We start from the raw sequence: 19,727 nt of genomic DNA on the forward strand, positions 1-19,727 counted from the left end.
CAGAAAAAGAACAGACCAGAAAGATCACCAAAGCCCATCCAAAGCTGACACCATTCAGTTCTTTGGACATGCACAGATTCCACTCATATTAAGCAAACCAGAGTGATAAGGAATGACCCCAATGGGATAGTGGGATCAGATCAGTAGCAAGACCTTTGTATTATTACTGGTTTTCTTATTACTATATTTACTAAGTTGGCCGTCTGAGCTCTCTCCGAGTTAATGATGCAAACGCAGTCAATCTTTTTGCAGTTCAGTGCAACACAGGGACTATCCCAATTGGAAGGGCCTCATTTAAAATACGCTGGCTAAGATCTTGTAGCCCTTGGTTGCATTGGGAATCTACAGCTTCAAATTAGCTCCAAAAACACTGTACAAGAAAGCCAGAGTCATCATGTTTACTACTTCACTTTGCTGAGACTTCGAGTGACTTTGTGCTTGCTGTTGCATTTCAAAGTGTACCTTGTGGTTTTAAGTCCTGTTTCCTGAACAGATTCTCAGGCATTTTCCACACTGCTGATAAGTTTCAAGGATCTGAGAATTAAGGGATATTTATTACCTTGGGAAATACCAAACTTTACTTCAGGCTTTTACAGAAAGCAGCTGAGACCTGAGTTCCTACTGAACATTTCCAAAAGCTGCTGACAGTTTGTTTCATATTTCTGAAGCAACTTTTAAAAGGCAGCACTTGAAAGTAATATTCTATTTTCCTTGAGATCTCAGTATAAATTCATAACAGCAGCAATAAAAAAGAAGTAAGACACGAGTGAGCACAATACTGCTTGAGATGTCTTCATTTCCCGCATCACAAATTTTTAATAAGTGCAAGTTTGGTTTGGTATAGAAAGAAGGTGCTTCTCTTGCTGATCAGGGTTGCAATCTGAAGGCCAATGGTGATATACTCCGAAGGACAGTGATCACAAGTAATCATATTACCACGTCCTAACAGTTATTTAATGCATCAGCTAAACCTTGGTAACTGCCCATTTCAGTGTCTCTTATTTGCCCTAGCTAAAAATAAGAAGTGCTACATTGGCTTAAATGCTTGTCACTTGTCACCTGAGCTGGTACCTGACTATGCATGTGATCTTATGTGCACACTAATTGTGAATCAAAGTGCATCACCTTAATCCACCACATATGCCCCATCCCTTGAAGTGTTCAAGGCCAGGTTGGATGGAGCTTTGAGCCACCTGGTCTAGTGGAAGGTGTCCCTGCCTGTGGCAGGGGGATTGAAACTGCATGATCTTTAAGATGCCTTCCAACCCAAACAATTCTATGATTTTATGATATCTTGTGACTGCATCAGGCCAGGAAGAGGACCTTGGTAGGTTCTGTAACTCAGCTGGATGTAAGATAATTCATCAAGTCATGGTAATACCAAGTAGCTTTGTAAGTCTTTGTGTATAGTCTTAAAGTCTATGAAGGCCCTGTGACACTAATATATTTCACATGGGATATGATGTGTATTACTTGAGCTATGCTTCAGCTCAACTTCTGCAAATGAAAATAGTTGTGTGAGAGGCACTGCTAACCTAATTCACTCAAAATTCATGGACAAGACTCAAAATAAATCAGAAGATTGCAAAAAAGTTCTGAGGTTTCTTACTTTCCTTCAGGGTGTGTTTGGTTTTTCTTTTCTATATCCCCCTAGGATCTTTTCACTTTTCCCCAAACCCTACATACTAAAGTCCGACTCTTTAACATATAAACACTGAGATGCTTGAATTTTCATTCAAGAACAGGGATTGGCAAAATGCTATTCGTTATCATGACGCTTTAGGTAAAAGTATAGAAGCTATAAACTCAACAAACAAGGCAACTTTTTAGTAGCATGTACTTCAAAGTCATGTGTGAACAGGTATTAGAACGAGTATCATTCCAGTACAACAGCAAAGGACTGAAATCCACAACTAAGCATGAATTTTTCTTGCCTGGATTTAAGGGAGTAAGGAAATAAAAGCAAGCTTGGTTTTAGAAGTTTAGGGTTCCAATTCACAGAAAACTTGGGAACACATCTTGGAAAAACACTGTCAACTTGTATTTTCACAGAAATAGACAGTAAAGAGTTAATTACCCATTTCAATTAAATGTTTAAGGAATTTGGAAATAAATAACTCTAGTATCTACCACTGATGCATCAAATTTATGTACATAAAAATGGATTGGTTTTGGCAGGGGTGGAGAGATGGAAAGATAGGAAAACAAGTGGGTGTTTAATTTTTTCTTATTCTATTCCATATAAGTTCACAGTCCATCTCATTTGTTCTTTTGTACACCTCCACAAGTTTCTAAGAACTTCAGAGACGTTGCATGTCTGAAAGTGTGAGACAGAGGTGTAATTTTTTATTTTTCACCAAGCTCAGCACTGCGAGAACTAAGTGTTGCAGTGATTAAGGATCTGCCTCCCTTTGCACTGTGAGTAAAGATGACCTTATTCCATCCATACTTGAATTGACCAAAAGTAGCATGACCACGTATGCCTTACTCAAAGCACCTCGCTAATGCAGCCTAAGCTAGTTGTCTCCAGACTCAATCACTGCAACTTCACAACCACCTACACGGCACTATGGTCTCAAATGTTTACAATCCTACGCCCCAGAGTGGAGCCACCAAACCATAACCAGCTACAGAGGTTCCCTCTGCAACATGTGGCAGACCAGACTGGCTATGCATTTTAAATAGCATCCTCAAGGCAGCAGTGAGCTGAGGTGGGAGCAGACCAGGTGGGTGCTGCACAAACCTGACCAAGCACCACAGCCCAGCCCAACCATAAGGACACCAGCTGTGTGTTCAAGCCAGCAAGCTCCCAAGATCGAGTGTAACAATGCTTATGGCAAACCAGAATGAATCAGTGGTTGTAGTGTGAGGGACTGTTGGTAAGGTTATCCTTACTGAAAAGTCTATGTTTAATCTCATTTCATTTGGAAAAGGAGTCTTTATAGGAGAATCTTATTTGAAGAGACAACCCTGTCACGGGGGATTTCAGTGGCAGCATTGAAGAATTGGAAGACAGGAAAAAATGAGAGAAGCTTCTTGACTGAGAGATGGAAGACTCAAATTAATCATCTTCTGTTGTCAACATTGAACTGGCCAGACTTTCCTGGCTTCTGTGTGGTAGAAAAGCGGGGAAAGGGTGTCTTTTCACTGCCCTGATTTCTCCACACTCCACTATCTTCCTAGGCTGTAAGAAAGAGTACAGGAGGCAGCTTATGCAGCTAAAAGACACTGGTCATTGTACTGAGAGATGGTTGTCTCTTGAGAAAAGATGATCACACCTTCACACAAAATGGCCTGTAACAAATACATTGAAGTCTTGTGGGATCAAAACCTGTATGTAAGCTACTTGACAGTACTAAATGATCTATCTCCATCTGTTGCTCTGTGGCAGGAGAAGGAAGAGGCACCACCATAGTATCTGAGGATGCAATGAGACTGGATGGGATAAATTAGTCCTTATCATAATGCTACTGAAATCACTCATGATTCAGGGATTAAGCTGACCAAATGACTATCTTTCATTCTTCGTTCTAAAGTAATTAGCACATTAAATCACATATGTAGAGAAAATATTAGTGTCATAAACGTGGATCTTGGTAACCAAACTATCATCAGTGTTGCTTTTGCACTCAAAGATTGGACTCACAACCTTGCAAGCAGCCAGGTCATCCAACAATCTTAGAATCACTGCATAGTAAATGAGAACAGTATCTTTTGTACAGTATTTCCGTAAACTTCAAAACCAGACCAATAAGACCACCGGTCTACTGGTGAAACAATAAAGCGTAAGAAGGTACAGCGTAATTGAGCCAGCAGGCCACGCAAATGCAAAAGATAGTATACACAGATACTTAATGGGGTAAGTTAATATAACCAAGTCTTTCCCTCGGAGCTTCCACATTATTGCTACAAAAGGTTCCATTATTCTGTTATGTGTTTTTAACATAAGATTGTTAATCATGTTGATATTATACATGCAACCTTTCATCTGCATAGTTTAAAGGAACAAACCTACCCCTTTAAAATAAACCCTTTGCAAGGTCTTCCATCTACACAGCTTCATCTTTTGCAATTGTGAATTTGCATTAACGCACACTAGCAAATATATTTTAGCACCAACTAACACCAGTTCTTTGGCCATTTTTGAGGGTTTATGCCACATGCCCATTTTCCCGATAGCTCACATAGGTGGGAGGGTGGAGACAGGGAAGGTTTTCTCAGAAGCCAATTCCCAAACATCCCTTTGTGCAAGTGGTGAGGTCAAGTGCACTCCAGTTCAGTTGCAACTTGAATCATGTCCTTGTATCACAGGTTTCTGAGCTTGCCAGAATAACATTTAGACTAAGTGATAAATTGCAGAGACAACTAGTTCTCTGTGTCAACAGCTTAGCTGCATAAACAAAGTTATTTCAACTGCCTGAAACAGTCTAAGTCAATCTGCTAGAAGGCCAAGCAGACTGCAACATCTTTCAATTCCTTCCCAATCATTCATGACTGAATCAGAAATCTGCTGCAACGGAGAAGATCCTTTTTGAAATTTCTTGGCTTAATATTCAGCTCACATGGTCTGGGTCTTTAGTGTCATTGTATTTGGGGCTACAAAGGAACATTCCTCTTGCCAAGGTGAACAGACCCCCTTTTCCACCCCAGTTCTCTTGCCAAGATTATCTCAGCACATCTCATTTCATGACATTATCTGGGCAATGGACAGTGGTGACAGATTGGATTTCCTAATGATTATCATGCGCAAGATTGAAATGGCTCAGGCCAACGGTGATGCTTTGGCTTAACAGGGAAATTTGTACTACTATCTTCAGATGACCTTTAGATGATCAAGCAGTTCTGAAAATATTTATGATTTTCTGAAAATGTTGGTGCTTAAATTTTTCTTAATTTTCTTAATATTTTTCTTAATAATATTACAGCTTAAAAGCTTGCTGCAAAAGTAGAAAGTAAATGTTGGTCACTTGCTGTCAATCAATCTTCTACAGAATTCACAGAGGGTGCAATACATGTTCCAGCAATGCACTGAGCAATCACTAGTTATAACCATACTAGTGGCAGACTGCATAAAAACTAGAACATGTTAACATTGTGAGACTTAACTCAAAAAAACATATTCATTCTATTCTAGTCAAACTTGATCCATGGGCTTTTGAAAACAAGGAGATGGATTTTTTGTTCCCCCCCAAGCCAAAGCACGCCAAGTAGCTATGTAAATATTTCATTTCGTTCTAGAATTAACATCTCCCACTAAGCATTTTTGTACCTTAAAAAGGCAAATGTGACTGGTCACCAGAGGATATATTTCTGTTGCATCCTTCATACACATGCACACAGACAGCAGAAACGGGGGGGTGGGGGGTGGGGTGGGGGAATCAACAAAACAATTCAGCACACACATCTAGGTTTTCCAGTTGTTTTATTATATGTAGTAGATTTCTGTGGCTAAATCTAAGCACATGAAGTCACTTTAGGCTCCCCTTTTCCATGGCATGGCACACATTCTATTTCTCTAAAGACTGCAGATATTTACATAACAGATTTTAAAAAGAATAACCAGGCAACAGATCCATTTAGCCTGGTTGCCTTTTTTCTTTCTACAGTGAGTAACAGCAGATGTTTAGTACAAGGATTTAAGAACTAGCGGAGCCATAGACCAAATCATCCCATAATGCAGCTTAACTATGTAACTAACTTCATATTTAAATGTTAGGGATGGGATTCAAGCAACCAGCTTCAGTCTTGGAAGATCTAGATATCTGCTCCAAGCTAGTCATTGAACTGTACTCTCTGACCAGATGGTGACCTCCAGATAGTAATTCATATCCTCCAAAAGTAGTATTAAAGAATGGACTTAATAGCCCTCTGGAGATGCCAGCCTCTCCTCACTGACTATGGAAAAATCCTAGATACTGAGTTAGACTAAACCACTGATTTCAATAGCTAAGAGTTAGGCAAGAAGAACTCTACCCCAAAAACTAGTACAACAGCAACAAGAGGTGGTGATTGACTTCAGCTTTTTCTAGTCCTATTGCTCTACTTACTGGGTCAGTTTACAGCTTCTGCGTGCTGCAGGAACACTCAGCAAACTAGAAAATTCAACTCTCCAGGAGGAGTGATTTACTACATACACATAGGGTCTGAACCATGTGTTTACACCATATACATGTGTGCATATATAAAAACCCACTATTTACACCATATATATGTATAAACCCTAGATTTACATAAAACTGTGGTTAGGGAGCTTCCCACTTGCAAAGAAAAGAATGCAACAGAAGGTAGCCTTCCTGATAAACGCCTCTCAATTTGTTTGGATCATCCAAGCATGATTTTTGAAAATACTGTTTTTAGAATTACTCTGCAGGTGGTTATACAAGGAAAGAGAAAAAGAGAGGCATAAAAGCTATATTAATTGCTTATGCCTACAACAAACTAATACATCATAACTATCAGAGAAAAAAATAAATCTGATTGTGACCAATAGAGTACATAACGAGAGAAGAAATATTTCCATCAGTGAAATTACAGAGCTACAAGAGCTTTAACTTTTCATTAGTTGGTTGGCATTTCCCCTCAACATTTCTAGAGCAAATTTTAGATTTTACTTGAAAATTACATTTGTAAGTTAAGCATAGTTAGGGTTCATAGTTAATTTGCACTGAATTTGTCTCACTTCATGCCTCAGAGAGGCTTTGAGGAGCAGTGGGGTCCAAGCACAGATCCAAGCCGTCTGCAAGGACTGGGCCAGTGTAGGAGGGAGGGAGAATCACTAGAAGAAGCAACCTCAGGTACACACACTCTGCCTTACTTTTAGGATTTTTCATTTCCTGTGGGTGAGCATTTGAAACCATTCTGGCTTTCCGGCATGCACATGTAAGCATAACCCTGTAGATCAAGATAAAATGCTTCAAACAAGACCATGTCATTTCCTGCTGAAGGGTAAAGGACCAGCAAAACCTTCCAGCATGAGTCAAGACTGGTTTTATAAACGCGGTTAACAAAGAAGTGAATCCCTCTGACAAGTGCGTGAGGTGTTTGTACCAGACAAATTAGAGGTACAAAGCTATGTGTTTAATTCTGACTGAAAGCAATTTGGAGATACAAATTGTACCAGAGAAACTTTCTAAATTGAAGGGAACATAAGGACGGAAAAAACAACACTAAAATGACCTCCACACAATGACAGTTCGAGAGATGATAAAAACTAAGCAAATTGGAAGGGGGGGAACAGAACAAGGCAGGCAGGGGGACAGACAGAGAAGTAATCTGGAATTTTTTCATGGATAATTTGTTTTTGAGAACACAAAAGCCCTGCTGCCATGCCTTTTTGGACTATTTCCAGTGTTACAGATGAACCTGTAGTTTAGTGAATACAAAAGCCAGGACTTCTTTATTTTTCCTTTGTGGGGCTGGTTTGTTTTTTTTTTTTGAGGGGGGTGGCTGTTCCCTCCCCTGCCCTTTCATTCTTATATTAGCACAAATAAAGACAGCAGCCATGTCAGTAAAGATCTGGTGGGTTTAATTGAGCTGTGGTTGTATCCTTTCCCGTGTTTTCTATCATGTCAATTTTCCAAGTGGCCATCACATTTTTGTCAGCTGAAGCAACCCAAGTATACAAGGCTGACATTTAGAATAGCTCCAGGATTTGCCTTCCTCCTAGCAGCACTATCAAGAGGGGCTTTAAGCACACTTAAGTTGACTTTAAATCAAGATGTCAGCTTTGAAATCAGGCTGTCTTTGGTGTTCTTGTCAATAATGCTGAATTTGGCTTAAGCGCTGTACACCTGCATGCATTAACTGGCCAGTATTTATTTGAAGCTATGTTCCTCTAACACTTATCAAACATTTCATCCTTTAATCAGAATATGGGACTTTCACAGGTTTGATTAGGTGATACTTCCCACCTACCCCCACCCCTTTCTTTAATGGGAAAAAGGAAGGGAAGGTGTTGCAGTGGAGCAAGGGCATAACAAAAAGTGAAAAGATGTAAATCTTTGCATATGTGTGCTTTGCATCTTTGTGTCTATTCTGTAGCAGAGTTGAATGCAAAATGGTTTCCTGTCACCAAACACCCTTGGAGACTGAGGTGCTTGTGACACATAAAGACATAAAAATCTCGCAAATACACATCACAGTCCAAAAAGAAAGTGTCAGGGAGCTCTCTGTAACAAGTAGCTGTTAGATAGCCAGACAACACAAAGAAACAGGATTACGCCCAGATTTTCCTCTTTTGTCAGTTCAGAGCTATTGTGTTACAGAATGCCTAAAGTGGCTTATTGTCACAGGATTTTGGGGAGAAAGTCACACAACATCAAGATTTAGCTTTCTAGGTCATAGCTCATTCAAAGAGCCAAAGCCCTGACCATAGAGCTTTGGGATTTCTGCTTCAACCTGTAAGGAATATATGAGCACTTTTGAAATGTAGTTTATGAGTTACATTTACATTTCAGAAGTCAGATTTATGAAGACTTCAACTATCCAAGCTGAGGATATTGGCTTGTTTCTATACCTTTTGCATTTAACACTATGAAAAAATATTTCAAAGTTTCTCAGATGGCATAAACTGGCATTGAAGTTAACAAAAACAAGACAACTCAGCCTGAATACACAAGCTGCTCTTTTGACTCATACATGAGAGAAAATTAATCCAGATTAAAGGAGAATAAGGGGACACATAACAGTAGTTATTGCAGAACGTCTCCCACATGGATACAGTAAAAGCATTTACAGAAAAGCTGTTCTAGAACAGTCGTCCCTTAATACATTTACACTACGACAATATTTCCAGTTAATTGCATGGTGCAGACAAGTTCTTAAAGCAAGAAATTAGTAGTTATTGTGAACAGAAGTAGAATACTGTTCCTGTCTTGGGTTGAAAACAGTGAACTAAGAATATTTTCTTTTCTATGCAGTTGTCTTATTCCAGAATATCAAGGAGTGTTTCAGCATATGTAGAACAAGTATGGACATAGACCCTGAGAAAGCTTTTCGAGAAGGCAAAGAACAAAAGAGTGGCAAGAGGTGAATTCCATAGAATTAAAATCTGACTATGGGTAAGATTTAGTCAGAACCATAAAAACTCATTTTACCCAATCCTGTAAGGGAGAAAAATACTAGTCTCTCACTAGCACAAAGCGAGATGTGAATAAAGAGACTGTAACCAAATGGAAGTGACTGGGTTATAATATACAGGGTAAAACTTTTAATCACTAAACTTAGCACAACTCCAACATAAGAACTTCATCACAGTTTCATGTAAATATTAGATGACTTCACAGTTACTTTTAGCCAATTCCCATAAGTTTTTTTCATCACAGCTATTTATGGTAGCTTCTTCCAAAATGACCTCTCAGTATTCTGCAGGAGTTATTTAGCTATTAACACCAAATCAGCCCTGAAATAAGTCATGAGATGCAAAATGTCATTATTATTAGGAAAATGCATTTGAAATAAATGTTATTTTTCCAACATCCTAATAGGAGAAAAACCCACTAAAGCAAAGGTATGAAAGATTAAGCCATCTACTAATATCATGCAGCACAAGTCAGCACACCAGCCCAAACTGAACCCTCACATACACTCACATGTATAACAAGCAGAGGGTTAAAATACCCCAGTTCTATTGGTTGCTGCAGTGCACAGTATCTAAAGACAGTAGTACCACACACAAAAACAGGTTTATTGAGCAACTGTCAAAATCAGCGCTGGGAGACAGGCAAATTTAGAGTAATGATTGTAATGTGGCACTCTACGTACAGAAGCAGTTTTGGGATGGAGATTGGTACCCAAGGCGGAGTCAAAAAGGAGGACTTGTATTCTTGTGGCCTTGCTTACAGGGTTCATATCATTTACCCAAGAGCTTCATCTTCTCTATAATGAAGTTCAGTGGGGATGGGAACCAGGGTGAAGGAGTGAACGACTGAATCTCTGGGGAGGCAGGAATGCAGCTGCTGTAAGCAATGTTTTTACTTGCCAACAGCTCTTAAGGGAATTCTTACGTGTCAGCTTCTGCACAGGAAGGCCTCCTTTGTAATACAATAAAATTTGACAGTAAAGTGTAGCTTGTGCCAGGGAAGAGTCTGTGTTCTCCCTGTATCTATCATTCATATGGCATATATCACCACCTGCAAAGAGGTGTTTTTTGTGCTATAAAAACTTCACTAAAATAGCCCTACATTCTATATTTAAAGCTAAATAGCACTCATTTTACTGAAGAGAGTTTTTCAGTGGCTAGAATGTTTAACACTCCACAGAGCAATGAAAATACCAAACAAATTTTAGCAAGTACACAAGTCTGAAAGCTGTCTCTAATAGTGCAAGGAGAAACAGCACTAAACCGTCATAGAATCAGACAATTAAAGCCAGAAGCATGCGTGAAGCAGGTACTCACATTTCATACAATCATTGAAAGTTGGCAAAGACCTAAAGAGGTTGCCAAACACACACAAGGACAGAATATAAACCATCTATTATACTAAAACACACAGAAGTTTGCCTGCCTTGTACCTAAATTTCTCCAAAGATGGAGAACCTGCTGTCCTCAACCATGTACTTGATTACTCTTGCATTAGAAGGAGGTGAAACTCAGAAGAAACTTGTTTTGTGCAAAGAATCTTCATTTGTACAATCAAAACTTACTCCATCTTTTCTTATCCCTCATACATAACCCAAAATCTTTAAAGTTAATTTCTGTTGTGAGGCAGCCCTCTGCCCATCTTTCTAATAGAAGTCATCTCTGCTCTCCTCAGTCTGAGCTGATGTCCCACTTTATGTTCCCTCAAGGGCAGGAATTTGGCTTTTTTTGCTAATTGCAAGGCATCATGTGAGCTGATGGCTCTTTTCCAAGTAATAACAATACATTCTCTTGCCATTCCCTTTAGCCATTTAACTTTTAACAGACTTTCAAAGTGTCTGGTGTCCTTCTGAGCCATAACACGTACAGCAGAGTGAAGATTTTCCTGCTATAAGCATATAAATCTGTGTACTTTTCCATTACAAAGTACTGATCCTGAAAATGCCTCTGCATTCTACCACACTACAGGGAAAAGTAAATCTATTGTTAATGTGTTTCATTTGGACCATGTGAGCAGTCCTTTTGTAATCTCTTGCATGCATATACGTCCTTTTAAGTGCATGAACTTGATTTACAATAAGCAGCAACATAACAGGGATTTGAGATTCTGAAGTTGAGGTTTCTCGATAACGTAAATATCAACTCTGATCATAAACAAGGGAAACTGAAGCACAAGATAACTCATCCAAATGACATGATCAATGCAAGCACTAGAGAAATGTGTAGTTCTCCACTTCCCCTGTGTGGCATCTCCCCCTTTAAATTAAGAAAATAGGTCTTTATGAAATGTCACATTAAGGATTCCAAGCAGTGCACTTGCATGAGATAAGGGAAAAAGTTTGGACTTTAATTTTCAAATGCACTTTAAAAAAAAAAATAATCGCTGAATTGCTCTTATAATTTGGAAAAAAAATATTTATTTAAAAGCATCCATCTTTATTAGTTGAGATCCATTTTGACTGGTAACCAAATATAGCAACACTACTGGTTTCTTAAGGATGTTTATATGACACTTCAAAATGCAGAAGACTGCAAGATCAAGTTGCTATTTAATCTCATGGTTGTGTAGATGGGACAAAAATATCAACCTTCTCCCATATGAAGATACAATAAGAAAGAGGCAGAGCACAGAAGGTAACTCTGTACTGCTGGGTAAATATAAATTATATTAGATCTCAAAAGCAGTTTTAAAAAAAAAATCCCAGAGACAAACAAAAGCAAAGCATCTCAGTTCTATCAGCCCGAGCTATTCCCTAGGGCATAATCACATTTGCTGGTTCCCATCGGAAGGTGCTTCATCCCCTCCATAGCCCCTTCCTGCAGGGATTTTAAAGGCTTACTCACACAAAAGGATGCAGAGCATGGCTCCCCACACCTCAAAGTGAATGATCTGCCTGGCATACCAGGCAGAAAGCAGTCAGCAGTTCTGCTAAATTAGTCCCTAGAGGGGATAGCCACACATCACACAGGTGAAGCAACCACTTCTTACTTCTCCTTTATGCCCTGTTTATCATAAGCAGAAATGTCTGAATGGAAATCTTGGTTGGTATGAGTTGAAGTAACCAATTGCAGAACTGGATTGTTAGGAGAGAAACATGCTGATGTTTCAGAGGAGAGAAGCTCAAACAAATCAAACCAGCACAGCAAACTAATTCATTCAGAACTAAAATGCAGAGCAGCTGACCATTGCTGGCAAAGGGAGGAATAATTAAAGATGCTTACAAATGAAGCCTGGCTATAGTACCATGTTTTGGAAGCTGGCACTGCCCCAGAAGAGAGCTATTGTGAAGCTGGACTGTGGCAGGACCTGATGGTGCTCAAGTCAGAGAAAGCTAGAAAAAAATTGAGGGAGGCCTTGGTCTCAAGCAGTGGCAGAGGACAGTCTGATAGACATGCACTCAGCTTGAAGCATGAGGTGTTAGGGCCAATCATTTATGTCAATAAAAAAAAAAAAAAAAAACAATACCCAAACCCAAACATTTTCTCTATGCAAAAAATAAGCTTCATTTGAACCAAGATCATCTCAAAGACCAGACTGCTTCTGACCTGTACCCATCCCACAAAGCGCCAAACAGCAAAATAACTATGTGGCCTTTGGCAAGAAGCAGACGAAAGTCACTGTCCAGGAACAGCTCAGCTGGCAATCCCAAAAGGAACACAACAGACAGTTGCTACAAGAAACAGAAAGTCTGCCAAATGCTACCTACCTATAAGTAGTGCCAGGACTGGGGGAGAAGCATGCAGTTCAATGCTACTGCAGTGATGGAAAGCAACACAAGGCTCCAGAGCTGGGGAAGGAGCCAGATGATCAATGCTGACACCCCTACAGCATGTGCTGGGGTCTAAAACGGACTGTGAATAAAAGTTGTTCTTGCTTTCTGCAAGATTAGATTCTGTAAACCTCAAAGTGGTGCTAATGAAGTTCTAGTTTATACAATTAATAAAAACAAATTCCTTGCTCAAATCCCAACCCAGAAACCTTGTTGAAGGGGGAACTGTCACAAAGGCTCTTGGGACTGTTGTCTGTCTACAAACGATAATGTGAAAGCTGGTTTAAGCAAGTACCTTGGCTGTATCCAAAACTGCTCCCATCATGAACGCAAAGGCTAGAAACACTCTGCACCTTACAGTCTGGTCTGGGAAGGTACTTTCGAAATTGTCCTTGCTAATGAACATTAAAGGAAGGATATGGTTATCTGTATTTGCAGATTTGCAGCAGCAGGTTTCTATCGATGTATGAAATGAGAAATCCCCGCCTCATGCACAAGGAGAATTATACAGACATTGCTATTCAGTCGGTGGTGTGCCACATTCAGGCTTGCTTCACACATACATACAGCTCATAGAAATGTAGAGACACACAAATATGCTGTGCCCATAAGTCACTGGAGAGAGGAAAAAAAAAAAAAAAAAAGAAAAAAAAAGACAAGAAAAACAGTTCAACAGAGCCTAGATGTAGTAGCACTTGGGTCCAGAGTACTGGACTACTGAGTCAGCTTTCTTGGGAGCTACTAGCTAATTCCAGCCAAGTTTTTCGTTCAGCTTTAATGATTTTTGATGAAACCTTGAAACACAGAAGCCTGCCTGTTCTGCATGGGCATTAGTAGACCTTTTCCACGATAAAGGGTTTGCCCCCCAGTTCCTTGTACCTTAGTCATGTGCCCTGCAAACAGACAGAGTTGCATATTAGCTCTACTACCTTTGAAGGATCAGATTCTCAATTTTCTGTTAATCATAGTCCTTCACACCAGTACAAAATGGTGAAAGGAAAAATTGGTTTGCATTTATTACTATCAACAGTTAGCCCACACCTGACACTACCATTTTTACTCAGGCTCCCTGGTTTTATTTTTTCTGGTACACGATAAGGACATAGGAAGAGGAAAGACATCTGTTGCTCCAGTTTTTCCCCTAATGCCTATATTTTTTATTTCTTCTTACAGTTTCACATCAGAGCTGGGTGATATTTTCACCTCCTTGTTTTCCCCACAAAAAGCATAAATTTAGTAACATCCCCCAAACCCTTAAATTCAACTTGTTTCCTTAAATTCCTTAAAAAATTACAGCCATTTTAAGAGTCAATATGTTTCATTTTGACATTTTCAAACTTCTCTGCTACAGCTACTGCCCATTTAACCACATCCTTCCAATTAGAACATAATAAAATTCCTTTTTCAAAGTTCCCAACCAAATTCAAATGTTCCACCCCCCTCATACATACACACTTCACAACTCTCAGTGAACTGAAAAATTAATTACTGGCTCTATCCCCTAGCCCTGCACAGGGCTTGGCACCATCCCACTAACACAAGAAGGGACTAAAGGCACGTCTGTGCTGGTGAGAGTGGGCAGGGTGACTGCAGGGACAGGGAAGATGGAGCTGAGGTGCCTGAGCCAGCGGAGATCTGGATCCACACAGACACAGCCCCACGGTGCTCTGCTGAGCTACCAAGCCCCGATTTTGAGCAAGGCTTATCAGCACAGGCAGACCCTTATGCAAATGCAGCTATGTCACTTCCCATCCCCATATGGCAACTTCTCTGTGCTGGCTTCTAAACGGTTAGCGAGTCCTCACTGAAAAGCACAGCTTATTAGGGTAAAACTTCCATGTACGCTGCAGAGGTCTGGTTGCTCTGATGAAGCAAGTGTTTACGGAGCTTTGCTCGCCAAGAAGGGCTTGCCATTCTGCATGTACTACCATTATCTGCTTCAAGCCCTTTGCAGAAGAGTCTTCTTTTCAGGTGGAAACTCCAAAAGGCCAAACATCTATGTTTTGAATTATAGAACTAGTTTCTGCTTTCCACAGTGAGGGGTCGTCTTCCTGCTACCCAACTCATTTGTAACGCTGCAATTGTAAACTCCCTATAAAAGGCTTTGATGGAACCACACTTTGCTGGATAGTGGCAATAAAACTGCATGGCCTCTTTTTCATTATAAAAAACTTCCAAAAACCTACCACTTCAGACCGAAGCCTCAGCCTGTGGATGGATATAAACACATACAGGTAACATTTACTATAAGACCCGAGCTATTTTTAGGTTTTATTACCCTAAAGGAAAACATCTTTAAAAGTCAATCTACAGAAGAACCTCAGTGATAGCGTAAAACGTTATGTACATGTTTGTTTCTATGTTTTTCATGGGATATCAATGCATTGATTCTCACCACAGGAGTCAAGAATATCAAAAGAACAGTGTGAAGGGAAAGAAAATAAAGTTGTCTTATTCCAGGGGCTTGCCTTAAATACATGACAGAAGTTATCACAAATAATTAGGCTGATACTTGCTTCGAGTTACAATCGCCTTTTAAAAATTTCTAGTCTTGTTGTAGACTGTTTAATGGGGTGACATATACTACAAAACTGCCTCCAGGACACGTGAGATTGTTTACATTCAGGTGCTAATGTCACCCTGGAAAAAAAACAAATGGTAGATAAAGACTGATTTGCTTTAGGGAGAAAAAAAACCCCAAAACTAAAAAACAAACAAACAAACAAACAACGACCCCACCAAAACCCCAAACAACAAAAACCAATAAAGTAATCGATAAAATAACTCTGGCAACGTTAAAAATTAATCAGTGAGAGGGTGACGAATCAATGGGTAAACAGTTTTGGAGCACTTCTCTTGAAGTTAGCAGACACCGATCACGTTGAGACTCTGTGCTGAATGCAAGGGAGGCCCTTGAGACATCCTTGGAGACTGGATGCCACAGATCTGTAAGCAGAGCCTTGGGTGCCATTCAAGCAGGGCTCCCTACCATGCAGCATCACCAGAAATGCCTGGAGTTTCTACACCAGCACACGGCAGGGGGATGCCAGCAGGGCCAGCCCATGCCCAAGAGTGTGTACAGTGCTTGGACTTGCACTTAATAAAGGCAGATCTCTGCTTAAGCTGTTACTAAAAGCTAGATTTTATAATTATATAGATAGAAAAACATACCCCTTCCTTCTAGACATTACCCTCATTTCCCCACCAGACAGTCTGACTGACTCTCCTGAGCAGCCAAGCAATTCTCAGGCAGATCATTGTCCCCTGAGTGCAGGAAATTGTACAACTGTACACAAAGAAAAAAAACAACCCAAAGTCTAAGCAATACAGCTAGAAAACATTTATAATGCATATACTTTGCTTCAGGAAATGTGTTTTATGGCAGAGAAGGGATAAGAGACAGGCCCTAGAGACAGGGTCTCCCTAGTTCTTAGTTGCAAGCACGTTCCCTCAAAGAGATATTGAGAAAACTCCGGCTTTAACTACCTTGAATCCTGCACTGCATGTTCAGACCAAGTGTTTATCTTGTCCTCAAAGCAATATCCCTATGGGCAGACTCCTACTCCAGCCTAACGGAAGGGCTTCATCATGTCTCCAAAATTTCGTTGGCATCACTGGCCACTCACACATCCTCTTACACTGGGCCAAGGGTCTGCAGAGTCTATTTAATCACAGATCCACTAGCCACGTTATCGCACACGCATGCCAAACATTGTCGCAGCAAAGACAAAGCAGCTCAGCAGACATGTGGTCAAGTCTCTCCTTTGGCTGCCCAGATCCCACCACAAGTCCAGGGCAGCTCTTCTGTGTTAGGCCCTGTGCACCTGTGGGTGCAATCCACACTATCATCACAGCACAGGGATACCCATCTGTCTAACCCACGATAGCAATGCAACTGATTTACACAACTGGCTTTCACATCCAGCTCCACGTGGCATGTGAAGTTCTAGTCTGTGTCAGTGCACTGAGAAACATAAAACATATCTAAACACCAGCTGCATCAAGATCTGCTAAAGATCATTTTTTAGGAGTGCTCCTGGGTGTCTGTATTGACAGCTTGTATGTTTTCAAAAGATTTTGCATTTACACAGGGAACACAGTGGAGGTATTCAGTGGAGATTGTGTATATAGGAAAAAGTCTTAAAAGCCCTATTTCTTGAGTGTGCACCTACATCTTACAGAATGAAACTCAAGTGTGGCTCATTTAATTTACAAAAACTTTGTAATAGATGATCCACACATCTCCAGAGGCAGTGTCACCATAATATACCAGTGCTTGTGCTGTCCAAATCTCAAACATCCCTTTCTAGAATCTGCTTTTTGGGCAATGGAAATTTCCCAATGGGTGTCTGCCTCAGACTGAGTTTTGGAAAATTCCCAGCAAAATCATGTAACTATTTTGCTGTCCATGTTAAAAAAAGAGAAAACAAAACCCACACCAAAACACCACACACACACAAAAAAGAAGTATTTCAAGGTGACACATTCAGGAGTTCTGCTTTCTCAGGGAAAAAGAAAAAAGAAAAGAAAAAAATAGGAAAAAAAAAAAATATTTCCTGTTTCCAGGAAAAACTGCCAAAGTTTTCACAATTTCCAAACTGAGAAAATTCTCATTTTACACATCAACAGTTACGGATTATTTGAGTTTGGCAATTGAATGGTTTGCAGATTCCATCTGGACTGAGCAGCCCCACTCCAGAGCCACAAAGGTTGGGCAAAGCTTCTGCCAAAGTCTTTCCCACCAGCTGCTCAGGGTCGCTTGTAACACTGGCAGAGTTCCTGTAGGCATTCAATATGCAGCCTTTTGCCTAAAAAGGGAAGGTATTTGATCTAAAAAAAGTGGCACTATGACACACCACTGCATATTGCCATGCCTCCAACAGTGACTTTAAAGCTGTGTGGAAAAAGCAAGTTTGTGCCTAGCAGAAATTAGAGCTATTTATTAACACATCACAAGGCCTTCACAGTAGTCAGATAGTAAAAATAGGAATCTACAGCCTAGATTAGACATGGAAATGAAGAGAAGTTGCAGGACAAGTTGCAAAATATTAGCCTATGCCATTGTTTTAACATAAATATACGCCTACTTAAAAGGACTACTTTTTACTGGCCCAAATAACTGAGCTATCCAAATAAAGGCTGAAAAATCTTCTAGAGTGGGACATGAATGATGGACATCTGGGCTCCCACAACAGTCAAGGATGGGAAACAGGTAGTACCAGGACATAGCTCATCTCACCTTGAGGCAGACATGTGAGGCAGGGCAGGTAAGTGCCCGTTTCCATGGACTGCAGAAAGCTTTGGGTGATCAGCTAAGATGGGGCTTGTAATATGCACATCTGAAGCTGGGGAGAAGAATTTCATCAAAGCAGTCAAAAGAAATAGGGAAAGGTAACAGAAATATTTAGGATAATTAAGGTAGGAACATTCATTCTTCTTCAATAAAAGCAACAAGTATGGGAGCAAATTTCTCAAGCACTCAAGACTTTTCCCACTCCTGCCCTCCATCCCTGTAGCCTGTTTAAGTCCCTGTGGAAACTTATGGCTGTGCTGTTTAGCAAGCACTGATAAGCTTTGGCTCAGGGAAGATAGACACCACCACCCCGCCTCCTCCCCAACTGTGTACATACACACAAGCATCTAGCTGAGAAAGCTTGGAAGCTCAGCAAGGTATTAACATAATCATGCCTCATAGTGGTAATTTGATATTTCTCCCCTTCCCAGCTGCTCTAATTTCCTTTAAAAGCATTTGCAGTTTTACAACTTAAACTGTAATCAGTCAAATTATTATTTTAAAACTTTTTGATTACTTTTGTTTTTTCACTTTTGTGTACATGTCTGACTTTCACCACGATTAACTCCAATGTGCCTGACCATCACCAGGTTTCAGCCAAGTGATTAACAGATGCATCGTTGTACTGCCTGGCAGGGAGCACTCTGACCATCAGGTTTGATGGATAGTCATGATGGCAGAGGGGCTACACAAAGCACCACTACTCTCCATCATCCATTCTAAGCATGCCCTCTAACTCACAGTGCTGCAAGGAATGCAAGTCTTCACCTTGGAGTAAATCCCCCCCATCCTTCTGTATAAAGGTGTGTCATTTAAAAAGCCACACTTGAGTTTGACTAATGACTGAAATTTGGACAGGGTGCCTTCCACATTGTTCAGAGGCTAATCACACAGGCTTTCACAAAACTAAACTCTGAATGATAAGCTCCTGTGGGAGCATTTCATAGCCTTTATCAGGATCAGTCAATTTTTTCTCTCCTCCAACTCCAGAACTCTAGGTGACTATCTTAACACAGGAACATAAAATTTGAATGAAATTAATTTGGTTTGGTGACTTCAGAAGTCAAGATACTAATTTTTGTTTGATGTTCATAGTGGTGGTGCAGATTCCAGTCCACTGACAGCCCACAGTCATCACTCCTTTGCATCTTCTACCATTCAAACAGTCTTTGACCTTTCTGTCTAATAAGTCCTGAAATTTTATATTCCTTGGGAAGAAACGCTATACAAGTACCAAATTTTAAGGAAAGTACCTCAGAAATTTCTGTTCCAACTTCACCATTTTCCAGGTTACATGGAGCCACCACCACCACTCATGTCAGCGTTGAGTCTGATGGCACACCATATACATTAAGTAAACTTCTGGTAATGCCCTGGGTAAATTCAGGGTAAGCCTCGCATTAAGGCATTGGGGAAATTGGCCTCCCATTCCAACTTCACTAGCTGACCTCCTCACCTTAGAAAACATCTTTAGTGATCCAGCTAAGAGTAGCATAAAAATTTATTTATTTTTTTTTTAAAAAAAAAGCAGTGTCAGGGCGAGCACCAGTCATTCTGCCTCTCTAGCTTATCCTAGCTTGTAACA

At 40.2% G+C, this 19,727-nt stretch overlaps 1 protein-coding gene across 1 annotated transcript in view; it reads right to left on the reverse strand.

Moving 5' to 3' along the window:
• TUNAR (TCL1 upstream neural differentiation-associated RNA) overlaps positions 1–19,727 on the reverse strand; it is a 161,889-nt gene that overhangs the window by 90,465 nt on the left and 51,697 nt on the right. The window lies entirely within an intron of this gene.

This window comes from Falco cherrug, chromosome 7 (genome assembly GCF_023634085.1).
Source record: "Falco cherrug isolate bFalChe1 chromosome 7, bFalChe1.pri, whole genome shotgun sequence".
NCBI classification, from domain to species: domain Eukaryota; kingdom Metazoa; phylum Chordata; class Aves; order Falconiformes; family Falconidae; genus Falco; species Falco cherrug.